An 18,264-nucleotide genomic window follows, 5' to 3' on the forward strand; every position below is an offset into this window, starting at 1 on the left:
CAGGGACCCAGAGCTGGGAGGTTGCATCTCTCAGCCCTGGGTCGGGCAGAGCCCCAGCGGGCCATGCCCACAACCTCTCTCAGCACGGGTCCCCCAGAAGGCTCCTTTGGGACCAGGATTCTCTTGCGGGTGACTCTTTAAGGTCTGGCCCCTGGATGGAGGGGCACCAGGAGTAGAGGAGCAGGAAGGGGAAGGGGGTGGCCGTGCGAGGGGACACTTTCAGGCCAAGTCCCAGCTTCAGCCTGATCCTCCTGGGAACCCCGGGGTGTACGTCACACCTCCTGGTTGTCCCGCTCTGAGACAAGGAGCCGGGCTTCGCATTCCCCCAGCAGCCAGTCGTGGGCTGAGGACACCTGGGGCGTTGGGAACTCCCTGGCTTCTCCTTGGCTTAACATCTGGAGCTGCTTGGGAATCGCGCCGCCACACACACCCGAGTGCAGGTGTCTTCTGCACAGACTGCGGGCCTCGCTCTTCTGAATGCCGCTAGCTCGCCACCCACCCACGGGTGAACCTGGTCAGGGTACTTTCTCTCGGGGGCAGACTCTGATCCTGGCGGGCTACCGGTGTCTCTGTTTGCTCGTTTCTTTCTTCCATTTCGGGAAAGGCTTCCTTACTGGGTGTGGAAATCTCCTATGCCTTTCCTCGCCTATTCTGTCAGCTTTAAAATTCTCTTTCAGTTGCCACCCTCACAGATGGATTAGGAAACTCTTTCCGGTGCACTCATTAGTGAAATGACCTCAATGAAGCTGGAATCCAATATCTAATCGCCGATTTTTAGCGAGTCCACACGCCAGGGGGGTCGGGGTCCAATGCAGCCCCGGCCAGGCCCAGGCCCCTTGGACTGGGCCACAGGAGGACACAGAGGAGGGTCCCGGCCCCCACGGTCGCGTTGCCGGCAGTTCTCCAAGGGCTTGGGCGTTTTCCAGAGGTAGGAGATGGAGGGGACTGATTTCTTCAGCGCCCCACTAACCACGCCACCCCACCCATGGGACACATCCCTAGAGAGAGAGAGAGACGCCCCATACACTCGCTCCCCTCCCCCATGCGCTGTGCCCCAGCCCGGGCCCGGGGGAATAGGCGGCAGCCCACCCACAGGGTGGGGGGCGCAGCTGAAAGGGGTTGTCGGGGAGGGCGGCCCCTGCCTGGGGTCAAAGGGCGGGCGACCCGCGCGTGCGCAATCGGCGGCGGCGGCGGGGGCGGCCACGAGCTGGGGGTGGGCCAGGCGAGGAGAGGAAGGGGGCTGGAAGGTCTCCACCTTGGCGAGTCCAGCCGTGGAGGCGCATCTTGTGTGAGTGTGAGTGAGTGAGTGTGAGTGTGAGTGTGTGTGTGTGTGTGTGTGTGTGTATAGAGAGACAGCCCCCCACCCCGGCCCGCCGCTCCCTGCCCGCCCCGCCCCACCCCGCCTGTCACCCCCGTCCCTCGGAGCCCGCCGGACCCGGCCGGTGAACTCAACAGGCCCGCCCGGTGCGGGTCAGCGCCGGCGCGGGGCCTGGGGCGGGAGGAGGCGGCGGGAAAGCGCAGAGAGGCTCGGCTTCTTGAGCGGGGCAGGGGCGCCCTCCGCCGTCTAGGGCCACACCACCCTGAACGCGCCCGATCTCGTCTGGTCTCGGAAGCTAAGCAGGGTCGGGCCTGGTTAGTACTTGGATGGGAGACCGCCTGGGAATACCGGGTGCCGTAGGCTTCTTCTTTTTTTTTTTTTTTTTTTGTTTTGCCTCTTGTTCTGTCCCCTCTCTGGGAGCGAGGCGGCGGCCCGGGGCGGGGGTCACCCCCACCCTCAGCGCCCGCCGCGGTGCCTGGCGCCCCAGCCCGCACCGTGGGGCCTCCTCTTGTCCCAAGCCGCGACACCGCCGTCACGCGGCAGCATGCGTGGCTTCTGGACTGTCAGGTCTCAGACCAAAGGTCTGCTCCGTGGGAACCGACACGCTGGAGGAAACCTTGAGAGTCTGAGAGGGGAGGGAGTTCCAGAAGAAGGCCAGGATGTCATTTTGAGGGAGTATGTGACCAGAACTCGTCCCGTTGCTTTTGGGGTTCTATGGGCTACACGTAGGAATCTTTGGTGGTGGCACCTGATGTTGGGGGATCCGGAGTCACACCCAGACCTGCCCCACAGGCCTCCTTTTACTTTTCTCTTCGGATTCATTATGTTTAAAAAGTGTCTCTTATCTCTATGATTGCATTTTCTTTTCTCTCTCTTTTCAAGCAGATGATGGGAGTCCAAGTATTAAGGTGACATGTGTTGCCCGTGCCCCCCTCCCCCCTGTGTTCTTATTCATTAACCTCTGATGTTGTTCCAGCGTATTGTGGGGGTACCAATGTTAAGGTCGGGTACGTTGCCCTCTCCCAGCCTCCCCCCTCGGGTCAGAGCCTCAAGTGCGCCCATCCCCCAGTCGGTGCGCACCCACCCCATTCCTAATGGAGGTGTATGCCCATCCCCTCCCCCCACCCGCCCGACACCCACCCGATGAAGGTGATTCCTCTGTGTCCACTTGGGTGTCCGTCGGTTCGTACCCATTTGCTGGTGAGCGCGAGCACGTGGTGCTCGTGTGTCCATTCTTGGGCTACCTGGCTTACTGGAACGGGTTCCAGCTCTGGCCAGGAGAACCACGAGAGGTGCCCTCTCACCGCTGCTCCTCCTAGCTGAATAGCACTCCGTGGTGTCCACGCGCCACATTTCATTTACGCACTCGTGGGTCGATGGGCACTCGGGTCGCTTCCAGGTCTTTGCGATTGTGACTTGTGCCCTGACTCTAACCCTAACCCTTACCCAGCCCCGTCTCCTCCTCGGCCCCTGCCTGACTGACTCCTTCCCGCCCGGCCTGTCACCTGTCACCGTCCTCTGCCCCTGCCTGACACGCTCCTCCCCGCCCGGGCCGTCACCGTCCTCGGCCCCTGCCTGACGGGGCTCCTCCGTCGCCTGGGCCTTCCAAGGGCTTGGTGTGGACGCTGGTTCCAGGACGCCCTCCCAGGAACCCGGTAGCAGGGCGGCCGCAGCGTCTCGCGCCACCCAACCGTCCGCCGGCCGGCGGCCGTCGCTAAGTGGCCTGCGGGGGACGTGCCCCCACTGTGGGGCGGGCGCCCAGCCTGGTGTCTTCTCTGAGGCCCCGTGGCTGCTTTTCCCCCCCCCGCAAGGGGAGAGCCGCGGAGGTGGGGACCGCCTCCTCGTGGGGACGTACACCCAGCTCTCCACGTCGGATTCCGGGGCTCTCTGTCCTGCCAGAAGGCCCAGCTGGCCTGCGGGTCCTTAGAGTGGCAAAAACATCCGAAAACTGAGATTGAGGGTCCGGTGGTTGTCTGCACTTTTGTGCTGGGCACCCCAGGGAGGCCCGGGGGCTGGCTGGACAACGCGGTCTGCTGGGCGGGGGGGGGTTTGGAGGAGCAACTGATGCCCTTTGCACTTTGGGTAGCAAGTGTCTGAGGTGTCTCTGAGCCCTGCGCCATGTCGGGGGTGGGGGTGGGAGGTCGGGGGGGGGGTGGAGGAGCAGGAGGAGGAGGAGGAGGAGGAGGTGGGAAGGGCCGTGGCCTGCAGTCGTGTTCCCGGGGTGGCTTCTTCCACAGGCTGCTTGGCCTGGGCTCCCTGCACCTGGGCCTTTGGAGGACTGGCCCTGTGCTTGCCAACGCTTCCCCTGCAGGGACCCAGAGCTGGGAGGTTGCATCTCTCAGCCCTGGGTCGGGCAGAGCCCCAGCGGGCCATGCCCACAACCTCTCTCAGCACGGGTCCCCCAGAAGGCTCCTTTGGGACCAGGATTCTCTTGCGGGTGACTCTTTAAGGTCTGGCCCCTGGATGGAGGGGCACCAGGAGTAGAGGAGCAGGAAGGGGAAGGGGGTGGCCGTGCGAGGGGACACTTTCAGGCCAAGTCCCAGCTTCAGCCTGATCCTCCTGGGAACCCCGGGGTGTACGTCACACCTCCTGGTTGTCCCGCTCTGAGACAAGGAGCCGGGCTTCGCATTCCCCCAGCAGCCAGTCGTGGGCTGAGGACACCTGGGGCGTTGGGAACTCCCTGGCTTCTCCTTGGCTTAACATCTGGAGCTGCTTGGGAATCGTGCCGCCACACACACCCGAGTGCAGGTGTCTTCTGCACAGACTGCGGGCCTCGCTCTTCTGAATGCCGCTAGCTCGCCACCCACCCACGGGTGAACCTGGTCAGGGTACTTTCTCTCGGGGGCAGACTCTGATCCTGGCGGGCTACCGGTGTCTCTGTTTGCTCGTTTCTTTCTTCCATTTCGGGAAAGGCTTCCTTACTGGGTGTGGAAATCTCCTATGCCTTTCCTCGCCTATTCTGTCAGCTTTAAAATTCTCTTTCAGTTGCCACCCTCACAGATGGATTAGGAAACTCTTTCCGGTGCACTCATTAGTGAAATGACCTCAATGAAGCTGGAATCCAATATCTAATCGCCGATTTTTAGCGAGTCCACACGCCAGGGGGGTCGGGGTCCAATGCAGCCCCGGCCAGGCCCAGGCCCCTTGGACTGGGCCACAGGAGGACACAGAGGAGGGTCCCGGCCCCCACGGTCGCGTTGCCGGCAGTTCTCCAAGGGCTTGGGCGTTTTCCAGAGGTAGGAGATGGAGGGGACTGATTTCTTCAGCGCCCCACTAACCACGCCACCCCACCCATGGGACACATCCCTAGAGAGAGAGAGAGACGCCCCATACACTCGCTCCCCTCCCCCATGCGCTGTGCCCCAGCCCGGGCCCGGGGGAATAGGCGGCAGCCCACCCACAGGGTGGGGGGCGCAGCTGAAAGGGGTTGTCGGGGAGGGCGGCCCCTGCCTGGGGTCAAAGGGCGGGCGACCCGCGCGTGCGCAATCGGCGGCGGCGGCGGGGGCGGCCACGAGCTGGGGGTGGGCCAGGCGAGGAGAGGAAGGGGGCTGGAAGGTCTCCACCTTGGCGAGTCCAGCCGTGGAGGCGCATCTTGTGTGAGTGTGAGTGAGTGAGTGTGAGTGTGAGTGTGTGTGTGTGTGTGTGTGTGTGTATAGAGAGACAGCCCCCCACCCCGGCCCGCCGCTCCCTGCCCGCCCCGCCCCACCCCGCCTGTCACCCCCGTCCCTCGGAGCCCGCCGGACCCGGCCGGTGAACTCAACAGGCCCGCCCGGTGCGGGTCAGCGCCGGCGCGGGGCCTGGGGCGGGAGGAGGCGGCGGGAAAGCGCAGAGAGGCTCGGCTTCTTGAGCGGGGCAGGGGCGCCCTCCGCCGTCTAGGGCCACACCACCCTGAACGCGCCCGATCTCGTCTGGTCTCAGAAGCTAAGCAGGGTCGGGCCTGGTTAGTACTTGGATGGGAGACCGCCTGGGAATACCGGGTGCCGTAGGCTTCTTCTTTTTTTTTTTTTTTTTTTGTTTTGCCTCTTGTTCTGTCCCCTCTCTGGGAGCGAGGCGGCGGCCCGGGGCGGGGGTCACCCCCACCCTCAGCGCCCGCCGCGGTGCCTGGCGCCCCAGCCCGCACCGTGGGGCCTCCTCTTGTCCCAAGCCGCGACACCGCCGTCACGCGGCAGCATGCGTGGCTTCTGGACTGTCAGGTCTCAGACCAAAGGTCTGCTCCGTGGGAACCGACACGCTGGAGGAAACCTTGAGAGTCTGAGAGGGGAGGGAGTTCCAGAAGAAGGCCAGGATGTCATTTTGAGGGAGTATGTGACCAGAACTCGTCCCGTTGCTTTTGGGGTTCTATGGGCTACACGTAGGAATCTTTGGTGGTGGCACCTGATGTTGGGGGATCCGGAGTCACACCCAGACCTGCCCCACAGGCCTCCTTTTACTTTTCTCTTCGGATTCATTATGTTTAAAAAGTGTCTCTTATCTCTATGATTGCATTTTCTTTTCTCTCTCTTTTCAAGCAGATGATGGGAGTCCAAGTATTAAGGTGACATGTGTTGCCCGTGCCCCCCTCCCCCCTGTGTTCTTATTCATTAACCTCTGATGTTGTTCCAGCGTATTGTGGGGGTACCAATGTTAAGGTCGGGTACGTTGCCCTCTCCCAGCCTCCCCCCTCGGGTCAGAGCCTCAAGTGCGCCCATCCCCCAGTCGGTGCGCACCCACCCCATTCCTAATGGAGGTGTATGCCCATCCCCTCCCCCCACCCGCCCGACACCCACCCGATGAAGGTGATTCCTCTGTGTCCACTTGGGTGTCCGTCGGTTCGTACCCATTTGCTGGTGAGCGCGAGCACGTGGTGCTCGTGTGTCCATTCTTGGGCTACCTGGCTTACTGGAACGGGTTCCAGCTCTGGCCAGGAGAACCACGAGAGGTGCCCTCTCACCGCTGCTCCTCCTAGCTGAATAGCACTCCGTGGTGTCCACGCGCCACATTTCATTTACGCACTCGTGGGTCGATGGGCACTCGGGTCGCTTCCAGGTCTTTGCGATTGTGACTTGTGCCCTGACTCTAACCCTAACCCTTACCCAGCCCCGTCTCCTCCTCGGCCCCTGCCTGACTGACTCCTTCCCGCCCGGCCTGTCACCTGTCACCGTCCTCTGCCCCTGCCTGACACGCTCCTCCCCGCCCGGGCCGTCACCGTCCTCGGCCCCTGCCTGACGGGGCTCCTCCGTCGCCTGGGCCTTCCAAGGGCTTGGTGTGGACGCTGGTTCCAGGACGCCCTCCCAGGAACCCGGTAGCAGGGCGGCCGCAGCGTCTCGCGCCACCCAACCGTCCGCCGGCCGGCGGCCGTCGCTAAGTGGCCTGCGGGGGACGTGCCCCCACTGTGGGGCGGGCGCCCAGCCTGGTGTCTTCTCTGAGGCCCCGTGGCTGCTTTTCCCCCCCCGCAAGGGGAGAGCCGCGGAGGTGGGGACCGCCTCCTCGTGGGGACGTACACCCAGCTCTCCACGTCGGATTCCGGGGCTCTCTGTCCTGCCAGATGGCCCAGCTGGCCTGCGGGTCCTTAGAGTGGCAAAAACATCCGAAAACTGAGATTGAGGGTCCGGTGGTTGTCTGCACTTTTGTGCTGGGCACCTCAGGGAGGCCCGGGGCTGGCTGGACAACGCGGTCTGCTGGGCGGGGGGGGGGGTTTGGAGGAGCAACTGATGCCCTTTGCACTTTGGTTAGCAAGTGTCTGAGGTGTCTCTGAGCCCTGCGCCATGTCGGGGGTGGGGGTGGGAGGTCGGGGGGGGTGGAGGAGCAGGAGGAGGAGGAGGAGGAGGAGGTGGGAAGGGCCGTGGCCTGCAGTCGTGTTCCCGGGGTGGCTTCTTCCACAGGCTGCTTGGCCTGGGCTCCCTGCACCTGGGCCTTTGGAGGACTGGCCCTGTGCTTGCCAACGCTTCCCCTGCAGGGACCCAGAGCTGGGAGGTTGCATCTCTCAGCCCTGGGTCGGGCAGAGCCCCAGCGGGCCATGCCCACAACCTCTCTCAGCACGGGTCCCCCAGAAGGCTCCTTTGGGACCAGGATTCTCTTGCGGGTGACTCTTTAAGGTCTGGCCCCTGGATGGAGGGGCACCAGGAGTAGAGGAGCAGGAAGGGGAAGGGGGTGGCCGTGCGAGGGGACACTTTCAGGCCAAGTCCCAGCTTCAGCCTGATCCTCCTGGGAACCCCGGGGTGTACGTCACACCTCCTGGTTGTCCCGCTCTGAGACAAGGAGCCGGGCTTCGCATTCCCCCAGCAGCCAGTCGTGGGCTGAGGACACCTGGGGCGTTGGGAACTCCCTGGCTTCTCCTTGGCTTAACATCTGGAGCTGCTTGGGAATCGCGCCGCCACACACACCCGAGTGCAGGTGTCTTCTGCACAGACTGCGGGCCTCGCTCTTCTGAATGCCGCTAGCTCGCCACCCACCCACGGGTGAACCTGGTCAGGGTACTTTCTCTCGGGGGCAGACTCTGATCCTGGCGGGCTACCGGTGTCTCTGTTTGCTCGTTTCTTTCTTCCATTTCGGGAAAGGCTTCCTTACTGGGTGTGGAAATCTCCTATGCCTTTCCTCGCCTATTCTGTCAGCTTTAAAATTCTCTTTCAGTTGCCACCCTCACAGATGGATTAGGAAACTCTTTCCGGTGCACTCATTAGTGAAATGACCTCAATGAAGCTGGAATCCAATATCTAATCGCCGATTTTTAGCGAGTCCACACGCCAGGGGGGTCGGGGTCCAATGCAGCCCCGGCCAGGCCCAGGCCCCTTGGACTGGGCCACAGGAGGACACAGAGGAGGGTCCCGGCCCCCACGGTCGCGTTGCCGGCAGTTCTCCAAGGGCTTGGGCGTTTTCCAGAGGTAGGAGATGGAGGGGACTGATTTCTTCAGCGCCCCACTAACCACGCCACCCCACCCATGGGACACATCCCTAGAGAGAGAGAGAGACGCCCCATACACTCGCTCCCCTCCCCCATGCGCTGTGCCCCAGCCCGGGCCCGGGGGAATAGGCGGCAGCCCACCCACAGGGTGGGGGGCGCAGCTGAAAGGGGTTGTCGGGGAGGGCGGCCCCTGCCTGGGGTCAAAGGGCGGGCGACCCGCGCGTGCGCAATCGGCGGCGGCGGCGGGGGCGGCCACGAGCTGGGGGTGGGCCAGGCGAGGAGAGGAAGGGGGCTGGAAGGTCTCCACCTTGGCGAGTCCAGCCGTGGAGGCGCATCTTGTGTGAGTGTGAGTGAGTGAGTGTGAGTGTGAGTGTGTGTGTGTGTGTGTGTGTGTGTATAGAGAGACAGCCCCCCACCCCGGCCCGCCGCTCCCTGCCCGCCCCGCCCCACCCCGCCTGTCACCCCCGTCCCTCGGAGCCCGCCGGACCCGGCCGGTGAACTCAACAGGCCCGCCCGGTGCGGGTCAGCGCCGGCGCGGGGCCTGGGGCGGGAGGAGGCGGCGGGAAAGCGCAGAGAGGCTCGGCTTCTTGAGCGGGGCAGGGGCGCCCTCCACCGTCTAGGGCCACACCACCCTGAACGCGCCCGATCTCGTCTGGTCTCGGAAGCTAAGCAGGGTCGGGCCTGGTTAGTACTTGGATGGGAGACCGCCTGGGAATACCGGGTGCCGTAGGCTTCTTTTTTTTTTTTTTTTTTTTTTGTTTTGCCTCTTGTTCTGTCCCCTCTCTGGGAGCGAGGCGGCGGCCCGGGGCGGGGGTCACCCCCACCCTCAGCGCCCGCCGCGGTGCCTGGCGCCCCAGCCCGCACCGTGGGGCCTCCTCTTGTCCCAAGCCGCGACACCGCCGTCACGCGGCAGCATGCGTGGCTTCTGGACTGTCAGGTCTCAGACCAAAGGTCTGCTCCGTGGGAACCGACACGCTGGAGGAAACCTTGAGAGTCTGAGAGGGGAGGGAGTTCCAGAAGAAGGCCAGGATGTCATTTTGAGGGAGTATGTGACCAGAACTCGTCCCGTTGCTTTTGGGGTTCTATGGGCTACACGTAGGAATCTTTGGTGGTGGCACCTGATGTTGGGGGATCCGGAGTCACACCCAGACCTGCCCCACAGGCCTCCTTTTACTTTTCTCTTCGGATTCATTATGTTTAAAAAGTGTCTCTTATCTCTATGATTGCATTTTCTTTTCTCTCTCTTTTCAAGCAGATGATGGGAGTCCAAGTATTAAGGTGACATGTGTTGCCCGTGCCCCCCTCCCCCCTGTGTTCTTATTCATTAACCTCTGATGTTGTTCCAGCGTATTGTGGGGGTACCAATGTTAAGGTCGGGTACGTTGCCCTCTCCCAGCCTCCCCCCTCGGGTCAGAGCCTCAAGTGCGCCCATCCCCCAGTCGGTGCGCACCCACCCCATTCCTAATGGAGGTGTATGCCCATCCCCTCCCCCCACCCGCCCGACACCCACCCGATGAAGGTGATTCCTCTGTGTCCACTTGGGTGTCCGTCGGTTCGTACCCATTTGCTGGTGAGCGCGAGCACGTGGTGCTCGTGTGTCCATTCTTGGGCTACCTGGCTTACTGGAACGGGTTCCAGCTCTGGCCAGGAGAACCACGAGAGGTGCCCTCTCACCGCTGCTCCTCCTAGCTGAATAGCACTCCGTGGTGTCCACGCGCCACATTTCATTTACGCACTCGTGGGTCGATGGGCACTCGGGTCGCTTCCAGGTCTTTGCGATTGTGACTTGTGCCCTGACTCTAACCCTAACCCTTACCCAGCCCCGTCTCCTCCTCGGCCCCTGCCTGACTGACTCCTTCCCGCCCGGCCTGTCACCTGTCACCGTCCTCTGCCCCTGCCTGACACGCTCCTCCCCGCCCGGGCCGTCACCGTCCTCGGCCCCTGCCTGACGGGGCTCCTCCGTCGCCTGGGCCTTCCAAGGGCTTGGTGTGGACGCTGGTTCCAGGACGCCCTCCCAGGAACCCGGTAGCAGGGCGGCCGCAGCGTCTCGCGCCACCCAACCGTCCGCCGGCCGGCGGCCGTCGCTAAGTGGCCTGCGGGGGACGTGCCCCCACTGTGGGGCGGGCGCCCAGCCTGGTGTCTTCTCTGAGGCCCCGTGGCTGCTTTTCCCCCCCCCGCAAGGGGAGAGCCGCGGAGGTGGGGACCGCCTCCTCGTGGGGACGTACACCCAGCTCTCCACGTCGGATTCCGGGGCTCTCTGTCCTGCCAGAAGGCCCAGCTGGCCTGCGGGTCCTTAGAGTGGCAAAAACATCCGAAAACTGAGATTGAGGGTCCGGTGGTTGTCTGCACTTTTGTGCTGGGCACCCCAGGGAGGCCCGGGGGCTGGCTGGACAACGCGGTCTGCTGGGCGGGGGGGGGTTTGGAGGAGCAACTGATGCCCTTTGCACTTTGGGTAGCAAGTGTCTGAGGTGTCTCTGAGCCCTGCGCCATGTCGGGGGTGGGGGTGGGAGGTCGGGGGGGGGGTGGAGGAGCAGGAGGAGGAGGAGGAGGAGGAGGTGGGAAGGGCCGTGGCCTGCAGTCGTGTTCCCGGGGTGGCTTCTTCCACAGGCTGCTTGGCCTGGGCTCCCTGCACCTGGGCCTTTGGAGGACTGGCCCTGTGCTTGCCAACGCTTCCCCTGCAGGGACCCAGAGCTGGGAGGTTGCATCTCTCAGCCCTGGGTCGGGCAGAGCCCCAGCGGGCCATGCCCACAACCTCTCTCAGCACGGGTCCCCCAGAAGGCTCCTTTGGGACCAGGATTCTCTTGCGGGTGACTCTTTAAGGTCTGGCCCCTGGATGGAGGGGCACCAGGAGTAGAGGAGCAGGAAGGGGAAGGGGGTGGCCGTGCGAGGGGACACTTTCAGGCCAAGTCCCAGCTTCAGCCTGATCCTCCTGGGAACCCCGGGGTGTACGTCACACCTCCTGGTTGTCCCGCTCTGAGACAAGGAGCCGGGCTTCGCATTCCCCCAGCAGCCAGTCGTGGGCTGAGGACACCTGGGGCGTTGGGAACTCCCTGGCTTCTCCTTGGCTTAACATCTGGAGCTGCTTGGGAATCGCGCCGCCACACACACCCGAGTGCAGGTGTCTTCTGCACAGACTGCGGGCCTCGCTCTTCTGAATGCCGCTAGCTCGCCACCCACCCACGGGTGAACCTGGTCAGGGTACTTTCTCTCGGGGGCAGACTCTGATCCTGGCGGGCTACCGGTGTCTCTGTTTGCTCGTTTCTTTCTTCCATTTCGGGAAAGGCTTCCTTACTGGGTGTGGAAATCTCCTATGCCTTTCCTCGCCTATTCTGTCAGCTTTAAAATTCTCTTTCAGTTGCCACCCTCACAGATGGATTAGGAAACTCTTTCCGGTGCACTCATTAGTGAAATGACCTCAATGAAGCTGGAATCCAATATCTAATCGCCGATTTTTAGCGAGTCCACACGCCAGGGGGGTCGGGGTCCAATGCAGCCCCGGCCAGGCCCAGGCCCCTTGGACTGGGCCACAGGAGGACACAGAGGAGGGTCCCGGCCCCCACGGTCGCGTTGCCGGCAGTTCTCCAAGGGCTTGGGCGTTTTCCAGAGGTAGGAGATGGAGGGGACTGATTTCTTCAGCGCCCCACTAACCACGCCACCCCACCCATGGGACACATCCCTAGAGAGAGAGAGAGACGCCCCATACACTCGCTCCCCTCCCCCATGCGCTGTGCCCCAGCCCGGGCCCGGGGGAATAGGCGGCAGCCCACCCACAGGGTGGGGGGCGCAGCTGAAAGGGGTTGTCGGGGAGGGCGGCCCCTGCCTGGGGTCAAAGGGCGGGCGACCCGCGCGTGCCCAATCGGCGTCGGCGGCGGCGGCGGCCACGAGCTGGGGGTGGGCCAGGCGAGGAGAGGAAGGGGGCTGGAAGGTCTCCACCTTGGCGAGTCCAGCCGTGGAGGCGCATCTTGTGTGAGTGTGAGTGAGTGAGTGTGAGTGTGAGTGTGTGTGTGTGTGTGTGTGTGTGTATAGAGAGACAGCCCCCCACCCCGGCCCGCCGCTCCCTGCCCGCCCCGCCCCACCCCGCCTGTCACCCCCGTCCCTCGGAGCCCGCCGGACCCGGCCGGTGAACTCAACAGGCCCGCCCGGTGCGGGTCAGCGCCGGCGCGGGGCCTGGGGCGGGAGGAGGCGGCGGGGAAGCGCAGAGAGGCTCGGCTTCTTGAGCGGGGCAGGGGCGCCCTCCGCCGTCTAGGGCCACACCACCCTGAACGCGCCCGATCTCGTCTGGTCTCGGAAGCTAAGCAGGGTCGGGCCTGGTTAGTACTTGGATGGGAGACCGCCTGGGAATACCGGGTGCCGTAGGCTTCTTTTTTTTTTTTTTTTTTTTTTGTTTTGCCTCTTGTTCTGTCCCCTCTCTGGGAGCGAGGCGGCGGCCCGGGGCGGGGGTCACCCCCACCCTCAGCGCCCGCCGCGGTGCCTGGCGCCCCAGCCCGCACCGTGGGGCCTCCTCTTGTCCCAAGCCGCGACACCGCCGTCACGCGGCAGCATGCGTGGCTTCTGGACTGTCAGGTCTCAGACCAAAGGTCTGCTCCGTGGGAACCGACACGCTGGAGGAAACCTTGAGAGTCTGAGAGGGGAGGGAGTTCCAGAAGAAGGCCAGGATGTCATTTTGAGGGAGTATGTGACCAGAACTCGTCCCGTTGCTTTTGGGGTTCTATGGGCTACACGTAGGAATCTTTGGTGGTGGCACCTGATGTTGGGGGATCCGGAGTCACACCCAGACCTGCCCCACAGGCCTCCTTTTACTTTTCTCTTCGGATTCATTATGTTTAAAAAGTGTCTCTTATCTCTATGATTGCATTTTCTTTTCTCTCTCTTTTCAAGCAGATGATGGGAGTCCAAGTATTAAGGTGACATGTGTTGCCCGTGCCCCCCTCCCCCCTGTGTTCTTATTCATTAACCTCTGATGTTGTTCCAGCGTATTGTGGGGGTACCAATGTTAAGGTCGGGTACGTTGCCCTCTCCCAGCCTCCCCCCTCGGGTCAGAGCCTCAAGTGCGCCCATCCCCCAGTCGGTGCGCACCCACCCCATTCCTAATGGAGGTGTATGCCCATCCCCTCCCCCCACCCGCCCGACACCCACCCGATGAAGGTGATTCCTCTGTGTCCACTTGGGTGTCCGTCGGTTCGTACCCATTTGCTGGTGAGCGCGAGCACGTGGTGCTCGTGTGTCCATTCTTGGGCTACCTGGCTTACTGGAACGGGTTCCAGCTCTGGCCAGGAGAACCACGAGAGGTGCCCTCTCACCGCTGCTCCTCCTAGCTGAATAGCACTCCGTGGTGTCCACGCGCCACATTTCATTTACGCACTCGTGGGTCGATGGGCACTCGGGTCGCTTCCAGGTCTTTGCGATTGTGACTTGTGCCCTGACTCTAACCCTAACCCTTACCCAGCCCCGTCTCCTCCTCGGCCCCTGCCTGACTGACTCCTTCCCGCCCGGCCTGTCACCTGTCACCGTCCTCTGCCCCTGCCTGACACGCTCCTCCCCGCCCGGGCCGTCACCGTCCTCGGCCCCTGCCTGACGGGGCTCCTCCGTCGCCTGGGCCTTCCAAGGGCTTGGTGTGGACGCTGGTTCCAGGACGCCCTCCCAGGAACCCGGTAGCAGGGCGGCCGCAGCGTCTCGCGCCACCCAACCGTCCGCAGGCCGGCGGCCGTCGCTAAGTGGCCTGCGGGGGACGTGCCCCCACTGTGGGGCGGGCGCCCAGCCTGGTGTCTTCTCTGAGGCCCCGTGGCTGCTTTTCCCCCCCCCGCAAGGGGAGAGCCGCGGAGGTGGGGACCGCCTCCTCGTGGGGACGTACACCCAGCTCTCCACGTCGGATTCCGGGGCTCTCTGTCCTGCCAGATGGCCCAGCTGGCCTGCGGGTCCTTAGAGTGGCAAAAACATCCGAAAACTGAGATTGAGGGTCCGGTGGTTGTCTGCACTTTTGTGCTGGGCACCTCAGGGAGGCCCGGGGGCTGGCTGGACAACGCGGTCTGCTGGGCGGGGGGGGGGGTTTGGAGGAGCAACTGATGCCCTTTGCACTTTGGGTAGCAAGTGTCTGAGGTGTCTCTGAGCCCTGCGCCATGTCGGGGGTGGGGGTGGGAGGTCGGGGGGGGTGGAGGAGCAGGAGGAGGAGGAGGAGGAGGAGGTGGGAAGGGCCGTGGCCTGCAGTCGTGTTCCCGGGGTGGCTTCTTCCACAGGCTGCTTGGCCTGGGCTCCCTGCACCTGGGCCTTTGGAGGACTGGCCCTGTGCTTGCCAACGCTTCCCCTGCAGGGACCCAGAGCTGGGAGGTTGCATCTCTCAGCCCTGGGTCGGGCAGAGCCCCAGCGGGCCATGCCCACAACCTCTCTCAGCACGGGTCCCCCAGAAGGCTCCTTTGGGACCAGGATTCTCTTGCGGGTGACTCTTTAAGGTCTGGCCCCTGGATGGAGGGGCACCAGGAGTAGAGGAGCAGGAAGGGGAAGGGGGTGGCCGTGCGAGGGGACACTTTCAGGCCAAGTCCCAGCTTCAGCCTGATCCTCCTGGGAACCCCGGGGTGTACGTCACACCTCCTGGTTGTCCCGCTCTGAGACAAGGAGCCGGGCTTCGCATTCCCCCAGCAGCCAGTCGTGGGCTGAGGACACCTGGGGCGTTGGGAACTCCCTGGCTTCTCCTTGGCTTAACATCTGGAGCTGCTTGGGAATCGCGCCGCCACACACACCCGAGTGCAGGTGTCTTCTGCACAGACTGCGGGCCTCGCTCTTCTGAATGCCGCTAGCTCGCCACCCACCCACGGGTGAACCTGGTCAGGGTACTTTCTCTCGGGGGCAGACTCTGATCCTGGCGGGCTACCGGTGTCTCTGTTTGCTCGTTTCTTTCTTCCATTTCGGGAAAGGCTTCCTTACTGGGTGTGGAAATCTCCTATGCCTTTCCTCGCCTATTCTGTCAGCTTTAAAATTCTCTTTCAGTTGCCACCCTCACAGATGGATTAGGAAACTCTTTCCGGTGCACTCATTAGTGAAATGACCTCAATGAAGCTGGAATCCAATATCTAATCGCCGATTTTTAGCGAGTCCACACGCCAGGGGGGTCGGGGTCCAATGCAGCCCCGGCCAGGCCCAGGCCCCTTGGACTGGGCCACAGGAGGACACAGAGGAGGGTCCCGGCCCCCACGGTCGCGTTGCCGGCAGTTCTCCAAGGGCTTGGGCGTTTTCCAGAGGTAGGAGATGGAGGGGACTGATTTCTTCAGCGCCCCACTAACCACGCCACCCCACCCATGGGACACATCCCTAGAGAGAGAGAGAGACGCCCCATACACTCGCTCCCCTCCCCCATGCGCTGTGCCCCAGCCCGGGCCCGGGGGAATAGGCGGCAGCCCACCCACAGGGTGGGGGGCGCAGCTGAAAGGGGTTGTCGGGGAGGGCGGCCCCTGCCTGGGGTCAAAGGGCGGGCGACCCGCGCGTGCGCAATCGGCGGCGGCGGCGGGGGCGGCCACGAGCTGGGGGTGGGCCAGGCGAGGAGAGGAAGGGGGCTGGAAGGTCTCCACCTTGGCGAGTCCAGCCGTGGAGGCGCATCTTGTGTGAGTGTGAGTGAGTGAGTGTGAGTGTGAGTGTGTGTGTGTGTGTGTGTGTGTGTATAGAGAGACAGCCCCCCACCCCGGCCCGCCGCTCCCTGCCCGCCCCGCCCCACCCCGCCTGTCACCCCCGTCCCTCGGAGCCCGCCGGACCCGGCCGGTGAACTCAACAGGCCCGCCCGGTGCGGGTCAGCGCTGGCGCGGGGCCTGGGGCGGGAGGAGGCGGCGGGAAAGCGCAGAGAGGCTCGGCTTCTTGAGCGGGGCAGGGGCGCCCTCCGCCGTCTAGGGCCACACCACCCTGAACGCGCCCGATCTCGTCTGGTCTCAGAAGCTAAGCAGGGTCGGGCCTGGTTAGTACTTGGATGGGAGACCGCCTGGGAATACCGGGTGCCGTAGGCTTCTTCTTTTTTTTTTTTTTTTTTTGTTTTGCCTCTTGTTCTGTCCCCTCTCTGGGAGCGAGGCGGCGGCCCGGGGCGGGGGTCACCCCCACCCTCAGCGCCCGCCGCGGTGCCTGGCGCCCCAGCCCGCACCGTGGGGCCTCCTCTTGTCCCAAGCCGCGACACCGCCGTCACGCGGCAGCATGCGTGGCTTCTGGACTGTCAGGTCTCAGACCAAAGGTCTGCTCCGTGGGAACCGACACGCTGGAGGAAACCTTGAGAGTCTGAGAGGGGAGGGAGTTCCAGAAGAAGGCCAGGATGTCATTTTGAGGGAGTATGTGACCAGAACTCGTCCCGTTGCTTTTGGGGTTCTATGGGCTACACGTAGGAATCTTTGGTGGTGGCACCTGATGTTGGGGGATCCGGAGTCACACCCAGACCTGCCCCACAGGCCTCCTTTTACTTTTCTCTTCGGATTCATTATGTTTAAAAAGTGTCTCTTATCTCTATGATTGCATTTTCTTTTCTCTCTCTTTTCAAGCAGATGATGGGAGTCCAAGTATTAAGGTGACATGTGTTGCCCGTGCCCCCCTCCCCCCTGTGTTCTTATTCATTAACCTCTGATGTTGTTCCAGCGTATTGTGGGGGTACCAATGTTAAGGTCGGGTACGTTGCCCTCTCCCAGCCTCCCCCCTCGGGTCAGAGCCTCAAGTGCGCCCATCCCCCAGTCGGTGCGCACCCACCCCATTCCTAATGGAGGTGTATGCCCATCCCCTCCCCCCACCCGCCCGACACCCACCCGATGAAGGTGATTCCTCTGTGTCCACTTGGGTGTCCGTCGGTTCGTACCCATTTGCTGGTGAGCGCGAGCACGTGGTGCTCGTGTGTCCATTCTTGGGCTACCTGGCTTACTGGAACGGGTTCCAGCTCTGGCCAGGAGAACCACGAGAGGTGCCCTCTCACCGCTGCTCCTCCTAGCTGAATAGCACTCCGTGGTGTCCACGCGCCACATTTCATTTACGCACTCGTGGGTCGATGGGCACTCGGGTCGCTTCCAGGTCTTTGCGATTGTGACTTGTGCCCTGACTCTAACCCTAACCCTTACCCAGCCCCGTCTCCTCCTCGGCCCCTGCCTGACTGACTCCTTCCCGCCCGGCCTGTCACCTGTCACCGTCCTCTGCCCCTGCCTGACACGCTCCTCCCCGCCCGGGCCGTCACCGTCCTCGGCCCCTGCCTGACGGGGCTCCTCCGTCGCCTGGGCCTTCCAAGGGCTTGGTGTGGACGCTGGTTCCAGGACGCCCTCCCAGGAACCCGGTAGCAGGGCGGCCGCAGCGTCTCGCGCCACCCAACCGTCCGCCGGCCGGCGGCCGTCGCTAAGTGGCCTGCGGGGGACGTGCCCCCACTGTGGGGCGGGCGCCCAGCCTGGTGTCTTCTCTGAGGCCCCGTGGCTGCTTTTCCCCCCCCCGCAAGGGGAGAGCCGCGGAGGTGGGGACCGCCTCCTCGTGGGGACGTACACCCAGCTCTCCACGTCGGATTCCGGGGCTCTCTGTCCTGCCAGAAGGCCCAGCTGGCCTGCGGGTCCTTAGAGTGGCAAAAACATCCGAAAACTGAGATTGAGGGTCCGGTGGTTGTCTGCACTTTTGTGCTGGGCACCCCAGGGAGGCCCGGGGGCTGGCTGGACAACGCGGTCTGCTGGGCGGGGGGGGGTTTGGAGGAGCAACTGATGCCCTTTGCACTTTGGGTAGCAAGTGTCTGAGGTGTCTCTGAGCCCTGCGCCATGTCGGGGGTGGGGGTGGGAGGTCGGGGGGGGGGTGGAGGAGCAGGAGGAGGAGGAGGAGGAGGAGGTGGGAAGGGCCGTGGCCTGCAGTCGTGTTCCCGGGGTGGCTTCTTCCACAGGCTGCTTGGCCTGGGCTCCCTGCACCTGGGCCTTTGGAGGACTGGCCCTGTGCTTGCCAACGCTTCCCCTGCAGGGACCCAGAGCTGGGAGGTTGCATCTCTCAGCCCTGGGTCGGGCAGAGCCCCAGCGGGCCATGCCCACAACCTCTCTCAGCACGGGTCCCCCAGAAGGCTCCTTTGGGACCAGGATTCTCTTGCGGGTGACTC

The 18,264-nt window shown here is 63.6% G+C and overlaps 5 non-coding genes across 5 annotated transcripts; all 5 read left to right on the plus strand.

Annotated features, from left to right (window-relative positions):
- The first annotated feature begins 1,562 nt into the window (after positions 1-1,562).
- On the plus strand, positions 1,563-1,681 carry LOC142868893 (5S ribosomal RNA). The gene has a single exon (XR_012917752.1). It is a non-coding gene; the product is annotated as a 5S ribosomal RNA (ribosomal RNA).
- A 3,507-nt stretch (positions 1,682-5,188) lies between these two features.
- LOC142868906 (5S ribosomal RNA) lies at positions 5,189-5,307 on the plus strand. The gene has a single exon (XR_012917765.1). It is a non-coding gene; the product is annotated as a 5S ribosomal RNA (ribosomal RNA).
- Positions 5,308-8,812: 3,505 nt separating this feature from the next.
- LOC142868895 (5S ribosomal RNA) lies at positions 8,813-8,931 on the plus strand. Its single transcript, XR_012917754.1, has one exon. It is a non-coding gene; the product is annotated as a 5S ribosomal RNA (ribosomal RNA).
- Positions 8,932-12,438: 3,507 nt separating this feature from the next.
- On the plus strand, positions 12,439-12,557 carry LOC142868896 (5S ribosomal RNA). The gene has a single exon (XR_012917755.1). It is a non-coding gene; the product is annotated as a 5S ribosomal RNA (ribosomal RNA).
- A 3,507-nt stretch (positions 12,558-16,064) lies between these two features.
- LOC142868907 (5S ribosomal RNA) lies at positions 16,065-16,183 on the plus strand. Its single transcript, XR_012917766.1, has one exon. It is a non-coding gene; the product is annotated as a 5S ribosomal RNA (ribosomal RNA).
- Positions 16,184-18,264: the final 2,081 nt, after the last annotated feature.

Source organism: Microcebus murinus, unplaced genomic scaffold (assembly GCF_040939455.1).
Source record: "Microcebus murinus isolate Inina unplaced genomic scaffold, M.murinus_Inina_mat1.0 scaf046_hap2_Mmur4.0, whole genome shotgun sequence".
Taxonomy (NCBI): domain Eukaryota; kingdom Metazoa; phylum Chordata; class Mammalia; order Primates; family Cheirogaleidae; genus Microcebus; species Microcebus murinus.